Consider the following 12,251-nt stretch of genomic DNA (forward strand, 5'->3'; position numbering starts at 1 on the left):
GACCGCTGCACAACATGTTTGCTTTGTTATATTAGAGCCTGTGAAGTTGTAAGAGTACAAACCGTAAGATCATCGCATTACTCTGTAAACTCTCAAAGCACTTTAATAAATAAGCAAACAATTCCACCTTTCGCCTTATTGCATAAGTTGACAGCGCGTCAGGCAAAGAGGCGAGCTTCATCCCCGGCCTCTAGCGACTGTGGAAGTCGCTACATTTTTAGTCAACAAAAAAACGGCATTCTGGAGAAGCAAGCCGCAAGCAGGATCAAAGAAATCAGATCAAGGAACCTGAAAGACGCCAAGTAAGTGCAGCGCATCTGAATGAGTGAGCCAGCAGCACCGACACACCTGACGCAATTCTGAGCAGCGCAGGTAAGAATACCTGTGCATGTCTGGTTGTGGAAAAGGAAGCCACATTGCATTAGCGCTAAGATGTTTCAAGAGGAGACACTGAATGGAATGAATGGTGGTTAAATGTGCAACGCTTTTGCTTCGTTCTTGGATTGATGTCTGCGCTGCGTCTTATTAATTATGCTGCTTGGATGACGTTCAAATGGACAATTAAAGTGCCGTTACGTTGAAAGGATTTTATGGTCAAAGTTTATTGTGGCTTCCAGTGGATATATGTTTTATGGATGATCACTGAAGATTAAATTAAATAAAAAAAATCGAACAAACAAACGGGAAAATCATGAGTCAAACAGGTGGTGATGATTGTTCCTCTAATGATTTGGGGGGAAAGAGAGAAAGCAAACTGACTGGAAAAGCATTGTTGAATAAAATTGAAAAATTACAAAATGAATGCAAAAGATATGTCAATAAAATGAAAGGACTAATACAAAAAATGAAAGAGCTTATGCAACACAATGAAAATCTTTCTCAAATTAAGCAGTATGTTGTGGATTTAAAAGCATTGTGTGAAAAGGCTTCAAGTTCACATGTTGAGGTGTTGCCTTTGGTGCCAGAGGAAGAAGTAATAAAACAAGAGGAATGGTTTTCAAGTATCATGAAATACACCAATGTGTTTTTAAATGAAATTCAAAACTGGATAAATCAAAGAGAGCAAAACCCTGCTGTGTGTCCAAAGCAAGTCAATTTATTGGAAAACAAAGTTGCATCAAATACTGAGACTGAAGTGGAGGATGATATCAAACCAAGTGACAGCGTTTCAAATGTTGAAAGCCATAAAACTTCATCAAGATCTTCAACTTCATCTGTTCGTATGAAAGCTGAGGCAGAGTTGGCAGCTTTAATGATAAAGCAGAAATTATTGGATGAAAAACATGTACTGGAAGAAGAGGAGGAACGTCTTCGTAAAAGAAAGGAAAGGCTAAAGTTGAACACTGAAATTGCTGAAAAAATGGCAACAATAAATGTCCTTAAAGTTCAAAGCATAACAAGTAAAAAAGGATCTTCAAAAGTTTCAGATGGAATGAATTCATACATTTCCAATGAAATATCTAAACAAACCCTTAATGTTGATGCATTGGAATTTATACCTCACATCTCTGCAAAACAAAATTCATTGACTAATGCTGAAACTCAAAACAGGAGAAAAGAAAAAACCCAGGAATGTGTCATGCAACAAGCAGTGTTGACTGAATCTTCTCAAAATAATCATCCTCAACAATATTCAGTTATTCCTTCAAACCCATCTGATGCAAATGGACAAAATGACTGTCATACAAATGGTATGGTGGAACTGGAACCCCAAAATGATGTTATTGGAATAATGACTAAACAAAATGAAATAACAACACTTTTAATTCAACAGCAAAGCCTCTTTTCCTTACCAAAGAGAGAAATACCTCATTTTGATGGAGATCCACTTCAATATTATTCATTTATTAAAGCATTTGAGAATGCAGTTGAGTGCAATACAAAAAATAACAGTGATCGTTTATATTTTTTGGAACAGTACACAAGAGGCCATGCAAAGGAATTGGTGAGAAGCTGTCAACAAATGAACTCCGATCGTGGTTATTGGAAGGCAAAATCACTGTTAAAGGAGCACTATGGCGATGAACAGAAGGTCGCAGCTGCATATCTGGACAAGGCACTTTCATGGCCTTCGATTAAAACAGAGGAAGTAAAAGCTCTTCAGAACTACAGTTTGTTCCTCAGGGGATGCTGTAATGCAATGGAGGAGGTGCAGCATCTGAGTGATTTGGACATGCCTTCTAATATGGTGAACATTATTAAAAAATTGCCGTATAAATTTAGGGACAGATGGAGAAGCCATGTTTGTGACCTGCAAGAAAAGCATAAGAGAAGAGCCAAATTTATGGATATTGCAGACTTTTTGGAGAAGCAAATAAGAATATTAACTGATCCTGTATTCGGTAATATTCAAGATTCTCTGCTTTCTTTACCAACTAAAGGAATGAGTAAACCCAAGTATCAAGGCAGACCTGGAAATAAAGGAACAAGCTTTGCCACCACCATGCAAGTTGTGGAGAGTACACCTAAGCCTGTGGAAATGGAAATGAAAAATAATCAGGTTGGAAGGAACGTCTGTATTTGTTGTGGCGGAAGACACATGTTGGACGTATGTGCACAGTTGGGAAAAATGGCTCATGAGAAGAAGATAACCTTCTTAAAGGAAAATGGCATCTGTTTTGGCTGCTTGTGTATAGGACACATCAGTAAAGATTGCCGTAAGAGGATTTCCTGTTCCAAATGCAGCCGGAAACATCCCACCATCCTGCACAAAGAAAGTACACCCTCTGAAAAGACCGACAGGAACATGCAGCCGCATGTGAGCACATTGGTGTCAAGTGGTCTTACAGGGGCTGGAGATCAGGAATGTAAACTGCCCATTGTACCTGTCCAAGTAAAGTCAAAGAAAGGAAGCAATATTGTTACAACATATGCTTTTTTGGACCAAGGGAGCACAGCAGTTTTCTGCACTGAGAGTCTGATGCGCAGACTACACCTTGAGGGAAGGAAAGGAAACATCCTCCTCAGAACCATGGGCCAGGAAAGAATTGTGAGCAGCAACACTTTATCAGGACTGGAGGTTGCCGCTCTTTGTGGTGACGAATTTCTGGAGCTGCCAAAAGTGTACACACAGGAGTCCATGCCTGTACATAAAGGAAATATTACAACACCAGGAGATATTGAAGGATGGCCACATTTAAAACACATAAACTTGCCTCAAATAAATGCAGGAATCGAACTTCTGATTGGAACAAACATTCCCAAAGCCTTGGAACCTCTGGAAGTGGTGTGTAGTGTTGATGGAGGACCGTATGCTGTAAGGACAAGGCTTGGCTGGACCATTAATGGGCCACTTTCAGGAAACTGTGAAGCTACAGGTGATCAGAAGCATCCACAAGTTACAGTCAACAGAATTTCTGTTGTCACGCTGGAGGAGCTTTGGCAGCAACAGTTTAAAATTGACTTTCCTGAGAGCAAAGTTGATGAACAGGTTGGATTGTCAAGAGAGGATCAGAGATTTCTGGAAATAGTGACTAACTCTGCCAAATATGTGGGTGGTCATATCCAAATAGCATTACCTTTGCGGAATGCCAGTATCAGTATGCCAAACAATAAGAAAGTTGTTCAACAACGTCTGTACTTTCTAAAAAAGAGATTTGAGAAAGACACAGTGTTTCATACTGAGTACAAAGTCTTCATGAATGAGCTCCTGGCTAAAGGTTATGCTGAAAAGGTCCCGGAAGAGGAGATCGATCGCAATGATGGCAAGCTGTGGTATATACCACACCATGGTGTTTACCATCCGACCAAGAAGAAACTCAGAGTTGTGTTTGACTGTGGAGTGAGTTATCATGGAACATCTTTAAACTCCCAACTCTTACAAGGACCTGATCTTACAAGCTCTTTAATAGGAGTGATCACAAGATTCAGGAAAGAGCCAGTTGTAATTATGGGAGATATTGAATCCATGTTCCATCAAGTCATGGTTCCAGCTGAAGTTAAAGATCTATTGAGATTTCTCTGGTGGCCTAAAGGTGATCTGGAACAACCAACATCTGAATACAGGATGAATGTACATCTCTTCGGGGCAACTTCATCACCAAGTTGCGCCAATTTTGCACTCAGAAAGTGTGCGGATGACTTTGGACATCTCTACAGTGAGGAAGCTGTGAAGAAGTTGTTGCACTGTTTTTATGTGGACGATTGTCTTGTGTCCGTTGGAACTGATGAGGAAGCAGTGTTAATGTACCAAGAGTTGGTTTCTTTGTGTGCCAAAGGAGGATTTCTGCTCAAAAAGTGGATTACCAACAAGCCTGGAGTGCTGGAGGCCATTCCTGAAAGTCACAGAGCAACAGGCATGAAAGAGTTGAACATGGAATTGGATTCCTCAATGATTGAGCGAGTTTTGGGTGTGGAGTGGTGCATAAAATCAGACTCCTTTAAGTTCAAGATTGTGCTCAAGGACAGACCACTCACCAGAAGAGGAATCCTTTCAATTGTCAGTTCTATCTATGATCCTCTTGGAATGCTAAGTCCTGTGGTCTTAACTGCTAAGAAAATCCTAAGAGATCTATGCAAGGAAGGAATCGGCTGGGACGATAATGTACCAGAGCTGTTTTCCAAAAGATGGTTAACATGGCTCCAGCAGCTCCAGCTATTGAGCAAGTTTGAAGTGAGTCGATGTCTGAAACCTGATGGATTTGGAGAAATCACGAGTGCTCAGTTGCACCATTACTGTGATGCCAGTGAGGATGGGTATGGAACAGTGACCTATCTGCTGATTGAAAACATCTGTTCAGAACAACACTGTGCTTTTGTTATGGGAAAGGCTCGTGTTGCTCCTCTTAAATCCTTTACCATCCCGAGGATGGAGCTCATTGCAGCAACCATGGCTAGTCGATTAGATGTACTCTGGAGGAAAGAGCTGCAGATGGAACTTCTGGATTCTGTGTTTTGGACAGACAGTGCTTCTGTTCTTAAATACATCAGGAGTGAGACTTCAAGATTCAAGGTTTTCGTGGCCAACAGAGTTTCACAAATCTTAAAAGTTTCATCTTCCTCGCAATGGAGATATGTTGACACAGCCAGTAATCCAGCAGATATGGCCTCAAGAGGAGTGAAAGTCGATGTTTTTATGAAGAATACAAAATGGTTGTCTGGGCCTCAGTATCTTCTACAATCTAGGAGTGAATGGCCTGTCTACTCAGATGACATCAGTCTGGTTTCATCTGATGATCCTGAGGTAAAAACAGTTGCCACAGTGAGTGTTGAGCAAGCTGGAGAAAATTCTGTTACTCGCTTGTTTAAACGTTTTTCCACCTGGACACGTCTTAAGAAGTCAGTGGCATGGCTGCTGAAATTTAAGGACTTGCTTCTGTCCTTAGTGACGAAAAGGAGAGAATTGTGTTCAAGCTTACCACAGTCAGAGGTCAGTAAAGAGCAACAGAAATCATTTGTGGAAGAAAAGCTGAGGAATTTTAAGAGGACATCTGTGATTAAGAATCTTACAGTGGAAGATCTGGACAAAGCTGAGGTTGCCATCATCAAGTTCTGTCAGAGGATGAGATTTTCCTTGGAGCTTGTGAGTCTGGAGAAGGGACAACCCATTATGAAATCAAGTCCTCTTCGAAGACTCTGCCCACAGCTGCAAGATGGAATTCTCAGAGTGGGTGGGAGACTCAGTAGATCATCGATGCCAGTTGAGGTGAAACATCCCATAATACTAGCAAAGGATCAACACATCTCCGAGCTCTTGCTTAGACACATACATCAGGAAGTTGGACATGGTGGTCGTAACCACATGCTGTCTAAGCTAAGAGAAAAGTACTGGTTGATTGGAGCTAGTACAGCAATAAGAAAAGTGTTAACTAAATGTGTCATCTGTCGACGTCTTAATGCTCCACCAGTGAATCAACAGATGGCGGATTTGCCCAATGAAAGAATCATTCCAGATGAACCTCCATTCACGCGGGTAGGAGTGGATTACTTCGGACCCTTCAGTGTGAAAAGTAGGAGGAGCGTGGTGAAGAGATATGGTGTTATATTCACCTGCCTTGCTATCCGTGCTGTTCACATTGAGGTTTCTCCATCACTGGATACTGACTCTTTCATTAATGCGTTCAGACGTTTCAATGCAAGAAGAGGTCAGGGTCGAGAACTGCGTTCTGACAACGGAACCAACTTTGTAGGTGCTGAACGTGAACTTAGAACTGCCATCGAAACTCTTGGCCAATGGGACGTCTGATAAAGACTTTTCCGGACCGAAGAGGATTTGTTCGTCAAGTTCGGATTAAGACTCAGACTAGTTGCCTGGATCGACCTATTACCAAACTGTGTCTACTGCTGGAGGCAGATCACAGTTAAAGACTTCTAGATCCAATTATCAGACTTTGATTGTATTTGGACATGAAATGTCTCTCATTTTTCTTTAAAGATAGACTTTAAGACTACCTATGGGATTCCTGTGGGTAATATTAAAATACAGTAAATGATTGACTTTTCTCTGCATGTTTTATGTCTCCTACTTGGTTAATTCTGGGTAATTATTAGAAGGGGTGCTAATAATTAGGGGCTGGTGTGTAGGAGCCATAATTAAATATATAGAATATTGATGATCACTGGGTTTTTTCATTTGTTTGGTTGTTATGGGAGTCACGTGGGTGCTGGCGGTGACATAAATGGGCGTTGTCAGTCTGTCATTCACTGGGTTTGATTTTGACAGAGAGGAGGGCTGGGTAGCCGTAATTTTTGTTGACCGCTGCACAACATGTTTGCTTTGTTATATTAGAGCCTGTGAAGTTGTAAGAGTACAAACCGTAAGATCATCGCATTACTCTGTAAACTCTCAAAGCACTTTAATAAATAAGCAAACAATTCCACCTTTCGCCTTATTGCATAAGTTGACAGCGCGTCAGGCAAAGAGGCGAGCTTCATCCCCGGCCTCTAGCGACTGTGGAAGTCGCTACACATGCCAAATATTGGCCATCTGTCAAGCAAATCCTATACCTTTCTGTATCATTTTTCCTGGAAATGGCTCCAAAATTGAACAATTGATCTCAGGTGAATTACAGCTGTCACTCATGAGGAGGCGTGTGAAAGTTCAGTTGTAACCAATGACAAACAACTTGTTCACTGCCAATTATGGATGAATCCTGTGAATCCCCAATTGGCAAGCATATATAAACTGCGCAGGAGCTAGTGTGTACCATTTCTACACTTCTGTGACACAAAATGGAAGGTCAGCACCGTGGAAGAGGGGTGAGGATGCGGGGAGGAAGGGGAAGGGGAAGAGGGAGAAGAGGCAGATATAGGCGGATTCCTAATGAAATAAGGGCTACAATTGTGGACCATGTTGTCAATCATGGCCTCACCATGGAGGAGGCTGGTCGAAGGGTGCAACCCAATATTGGAAGAACTACTGTCAGTTCAATCATTCAAACATTCCGTAGGGAAAACAGGTATGCAAACAGTAATTCACTGTACTGTACTGTGCCATCTCAGACACATCACATGTTACTGTACTGTATTTGCAAATTCACAAAAAGTCCACTCTGCACCACATAGGATTGTCAGACAACCTCGCGGAGGCGGAAGAGGGCCCCTTTTTACCCCACAGCAAGAAGAAGCCATTTGTGCAATGGTCATTGCAAACAATGCAATAAAGCTGAGAGAAATACAAAGCGCTGTCATAGAGAACTACACGGTATTTGGCAATATTGAATCTGTTTCAATTTCAACAATTGACAGAGTACTCAAGAAGAATGAAATCCACATGAAGCAATTGTATAAAGTGCCATTTGAACGAAACAGTGACAGGGTGAAGGAGATCCGTCACCAGTATGTGCAGGTAAAGCTGGTCTTCTATGTTCTGCACTGCAAACTGTTTTACAGTACTTCGTAGTTTCATGCAGTACACTTGCAATTCCACAGCACATACTCTACAATGTGTTTTACCAAATGCATGCATTACTGTTTGTTACTGTACACAGGCATATTGTGACATTGCATTTCTGTCTCTCTCTAAAGCGTGTACTGGAGCTGGAAGCCAGGGAAACACTGCACACATTCATATATGTTGATGAGGCAGGTTTCAATCTGGCCAAAGGCAGAAGGCGTGGAAGAAATCGCATTGGACAGAGGGCAACCACTGAAGTCCCTGGTCAGCGCGGAGGGAATATTACCATGTGTGCAGCCATCTCAGACAACGGCGTCCTCACCCATATCCCCCTTCTTGGTCCATACAATACCCAACATCTCCTGACATTTTTAGACACTCTTTACAGGGACCTAGTCCCTGAGAATGAGAGAGGTGGAGGCCAACTCAGCAAGTATGTTGTTGTCTGGGATAATGTCCGTTTTCACCACTCCCATCAGGTCAGAGAGTGGTTTGCAGCACATGACAGAATTCTGGTTGAATATCTCCCTCCATATTCCCCATTCCTTAATCCAATAGAGGAGTTTTTCTCTGCCTGGAGGTGGAAAGTTTATGACCGGCATCCACATGAGCAAATGGCCCTGCTAGCAGCCATGGATGCAGCATGTGACGACATCACAGCAGGGTCCTGCAGAGGATGGATTCGCCACTCCAGGAGATACTTTCCTCGCTGCATTGCGAGGGATAACATCTGTTGTGATGTAGATGAAAATATGTGGCCAGACAGACAGGAACGTCTGGATGTGCCAGAATGATTTACTGTACTGTTACATGTGCTGTTTATTGTTCACATTAGTGCACAGCTCTACCAAATGGGTGATTTTATGTTTACATGTATTCTACAGTGAACAAGTGACTGTAGCATATTTTTCTTTTGCACAATTCTGTAGGATTACAAACACTTCTACACAATGGAAATGTGAAACGTACGTATTCAGTGTCTCAGTTACTCCCAAGACTCCCATAACATCTACAGTGACTTCACTGCACATTTCAGATGGCTGTACAGGTAGGCCATAGTGCTGTCGTCAGCATTTTCAGGTGTCACCAATTGTTTTTGCAATGGGAAACACTGAAATTATAAACTGTCATAGTGGAAACATGACAATGCCATTTGACTATCTTGTTCATACAGATGGTGTCAAGACTTTTCATTTTGATGGCACTGGCAGTTTCATTGACATGGATACTTGCTTTTGCGGTATGGATAATCAATTCTGTGCATGTGACGTGCTTTTGCAGGCTATCCACTAGGTTTTGCAGTTTGCACTAATTGTTTTGGGAAATGCACTAACTGCTGTGCAAATGTTGATGGTGTTCTGAGAAACGCACCAAAGCGACTGAGAAAAACTGTAAGAGGGTTTCTAACTTAGTCAATAACCACACATGGTCTACACTAATATACATTCAAAATTGTCACCACAGAGAACCTTTTGACAGGCTGCTTTATCACCTGGTTATTGGAAAAGACTGTGAGACCCCAGAGAGTGTGGCTCACAGTGCATTGGTGGATGGAAGCTGCCCAGCGTGCAACAATGGTGCACCCAGTGGTACCTTAGGAATCCTCCAGCATGTCAAGCAGTACCCAGCTCAGTCACACAGCAATCTGTTTTACCTGATGCCCTGTAGTAGGAGATATGAGACTGAGGAACATTTTTTTCCCTATAAGACAGAAAACTGTTTAATAAATAACACACACACACACAAAAACAACAAACGCACAAATCAATACATGTTAAATTTAAGTGTAACCCCAGTGTAGTGGATTTTGTATATATTCCACTATTTTCTGTTCCCTTTTAATACGTTTTATTATTTCTTAATTTATTTACTTAATGTGCATATGTATTGTTTTTTTAATACATTTCAATGGATCCTTCCGCCTTAAGTTTTTTACAGGATTGTACTTGTATAACACTATACAACAAAATATTCTATTTTTCTTGTTTGTGGGCAGTATTATACACAGTAACCAGAGTATTTATTTTTTCTAGTTGTCGATCAGTCTTCTCTAAACCTACTAGCTGACTCATTGCCTGAGCTGCTGTAACACTGTGGTCTTACAGATTAAGTGTTTTGAAAATTATTAGTGGGTTTCTAAGTGGAAAAGCAGGGATGTGCCTTCAAAATTCCTGTTATGTGTTGCCATTTAACGAGTGGGCACAGACTTGTGCACGCTATTAGGCAGTCTAATAACTAAGCGTACGATGGAAGAACATGTGCTGTTAACTCCAAATGTTCAAAGACAACACAGAGTCGTGAGTGGTCCTGCCCATTTGAGCGTGTGAAGCTTAGCCAGAATCAATCTGAGCAATCAATGCTAATAACTTACTAGTATGCCTGCGTGCAAACAGCTTGTTAACTGGTGAGATAAGAGTGGAGATGTCAGGAGACATGATGGGATCTGCGTCCTCATTACCAACAGAAGTTTATTAAATTTAAGCCTCATCAGTTATGTTTTGTTCCTAGCTCGAAGGAGAAAGTACAACCACAGGTCCTGCATCTGAGCCTACCTTTCTGTGTGGAACTTGTAAGTTTCCTTGTGTTTATGTGGGTTCCCTGGCTACTCCAGCTTCCTTCCTCAGTTCAAAAACATGCATGTTAGGATTCTGCATTTATTTTTAAAGTGTGTGCCTGTACATCTTTCTGTTGATTTGCTCGAGGTGTACCTCACCTCACGCCCTGTGATAGCTAGCTCTTAAAAATGTCAAACATCCAGTGAGTGGCATTTCTTCACATGGATAAGTGATGTCGATGAGAGGTTAGAGGAGACTGGACCAGGGTAGATATCTGCAGTGGGCACATGCTCTGAAAAACTGAACTGCTAAAGAGTGGAAAAAGCTTGGATTAAAAAATCTGTCTTTGGCCCGAGGCGTGCAGATGGTGAGCTCAGAGAAGAACATCATGGACCCAACCTGCCATGAGTCAACAGTCCAGGCAGCTGCTGCTGGTGTAATGATATGAGGAGTGTTTTCATGGTAGTTAGTGTTTGAAAGTTAGCGTAGGTGCTTTTATTGCCACAGTTTACCATCTTGTAATAGTTACTTCCAGCATTAGAAAGCCCATTAAAAAAAGCCATCTCCAACTGGTTTCATGAACATGACAGAGGCCATTTTGCTTAATTTGCCTTTTCAGTAGACTTGTAGTCAAGACCGCCTAAACCAAGACCAAGACAGACCAAGTCAAGACCAAGACAAAGTCGAGACGAGACCAAGACAAAAAAGTCTTTAAACTGCAGCCAGATGCTGCTTCGTTTACGGGTGTCAGGCATATTTATGTGTTTTTGCGATGCACTCGCACAGCCCTCCTCACCGCTGTCTACTGTCTCCCTCACTTACTGAGAGGACAGACGCACTTGACTGTCGCGTCTCTCACCCTCTCTGTTTTTCACATAATGATATTATCCTATATCCTCGCATGTGATTGGCCACAATATGGAGGGATTGGAGCATAGCTGAGCCACTGTGTGAGAGCTGAGCAGCGAAAGAAAATTAAGTGAGGAGCCGGCTCTCGCTCAATGGGAGTCGACTCTTCTGATTCACTACAAAGCACTCTCTAAGCACGGCTCTTAGAGCTGGTGCTTTTGCGCATGACACATTATCAAATGTTACGTTGTGTGTCGATCTGAGACAGCAAGACTGAGACAGCGAGACCAAGACAAGACTAAGACCAAAGTCCGTTGAGACCAAGACAAGACCAAGACCACATAAAAATGGTCTCGAGATCGGTCTCGAGACCAAGACAGGTCTCGAGACATCCAACTCTACTTTTCAGTCATTTGATCTGAATCCATAAGACACTTTTTGAGTGTGGTACAACTGCATATTACTGGTACGAGAGTGCAGATGATGAATGAACAGAAATGATGGGATGTAATATGACAACAGGAAACAGAAACTCATGAATCCATGCCTATGAGAACTGAGGCTGTTTAAGAGCTCAACAAGTAACAGGACACTGTGCCTAATAAAGTTTATATGATCCTAAATTACAAGCACCAATTTGTTAATGTTCACTCACAGCCACTTCATTAGGCACATTACATAATTAGGTGCAATCACATGACAGCAATTCACTACTCATAGGCATGTAGACATTTTCAAGATGATCTGTTGAAGTTCAAGCATCAGAATTGAGAAGAAAGGTGACTTAAGTGACTTTGAATGTAGTATAGTTGTTGTTTCCAAACAGAAAATATGCAGTGAGCAGCAGTTCTCTTAGAAAAATAAATCCTCTTTTATGCCAGAGCTCAGATGAGAACTAGACTGCTTTGAGCTGATAGGGCGGAAACAGTACTAACTCCTATAAGTACTGGTAACAACCAAGGTATGCAGAAAATCATCTTAGCACAGTGAATGGAACCAGGCTTGAGAGACTT

This window comes from Pelmatolapia mariae, linkage group LG12 (genome assembly GCF_036321145.2).
Source record: "Pelmatolapia mariae isolate MD_Pm_ZW linkage group LG12, Pm_UMD_F_2, whole genome shotgun sequence".
In the NCBI taxonomy this organism is placed as follows: Eukaryota; Metazoa; Chordata; class Actinopteri; order Cichliformes; family Cichlidae; genus Pelmatolapia; species Pelmatolapia mariae.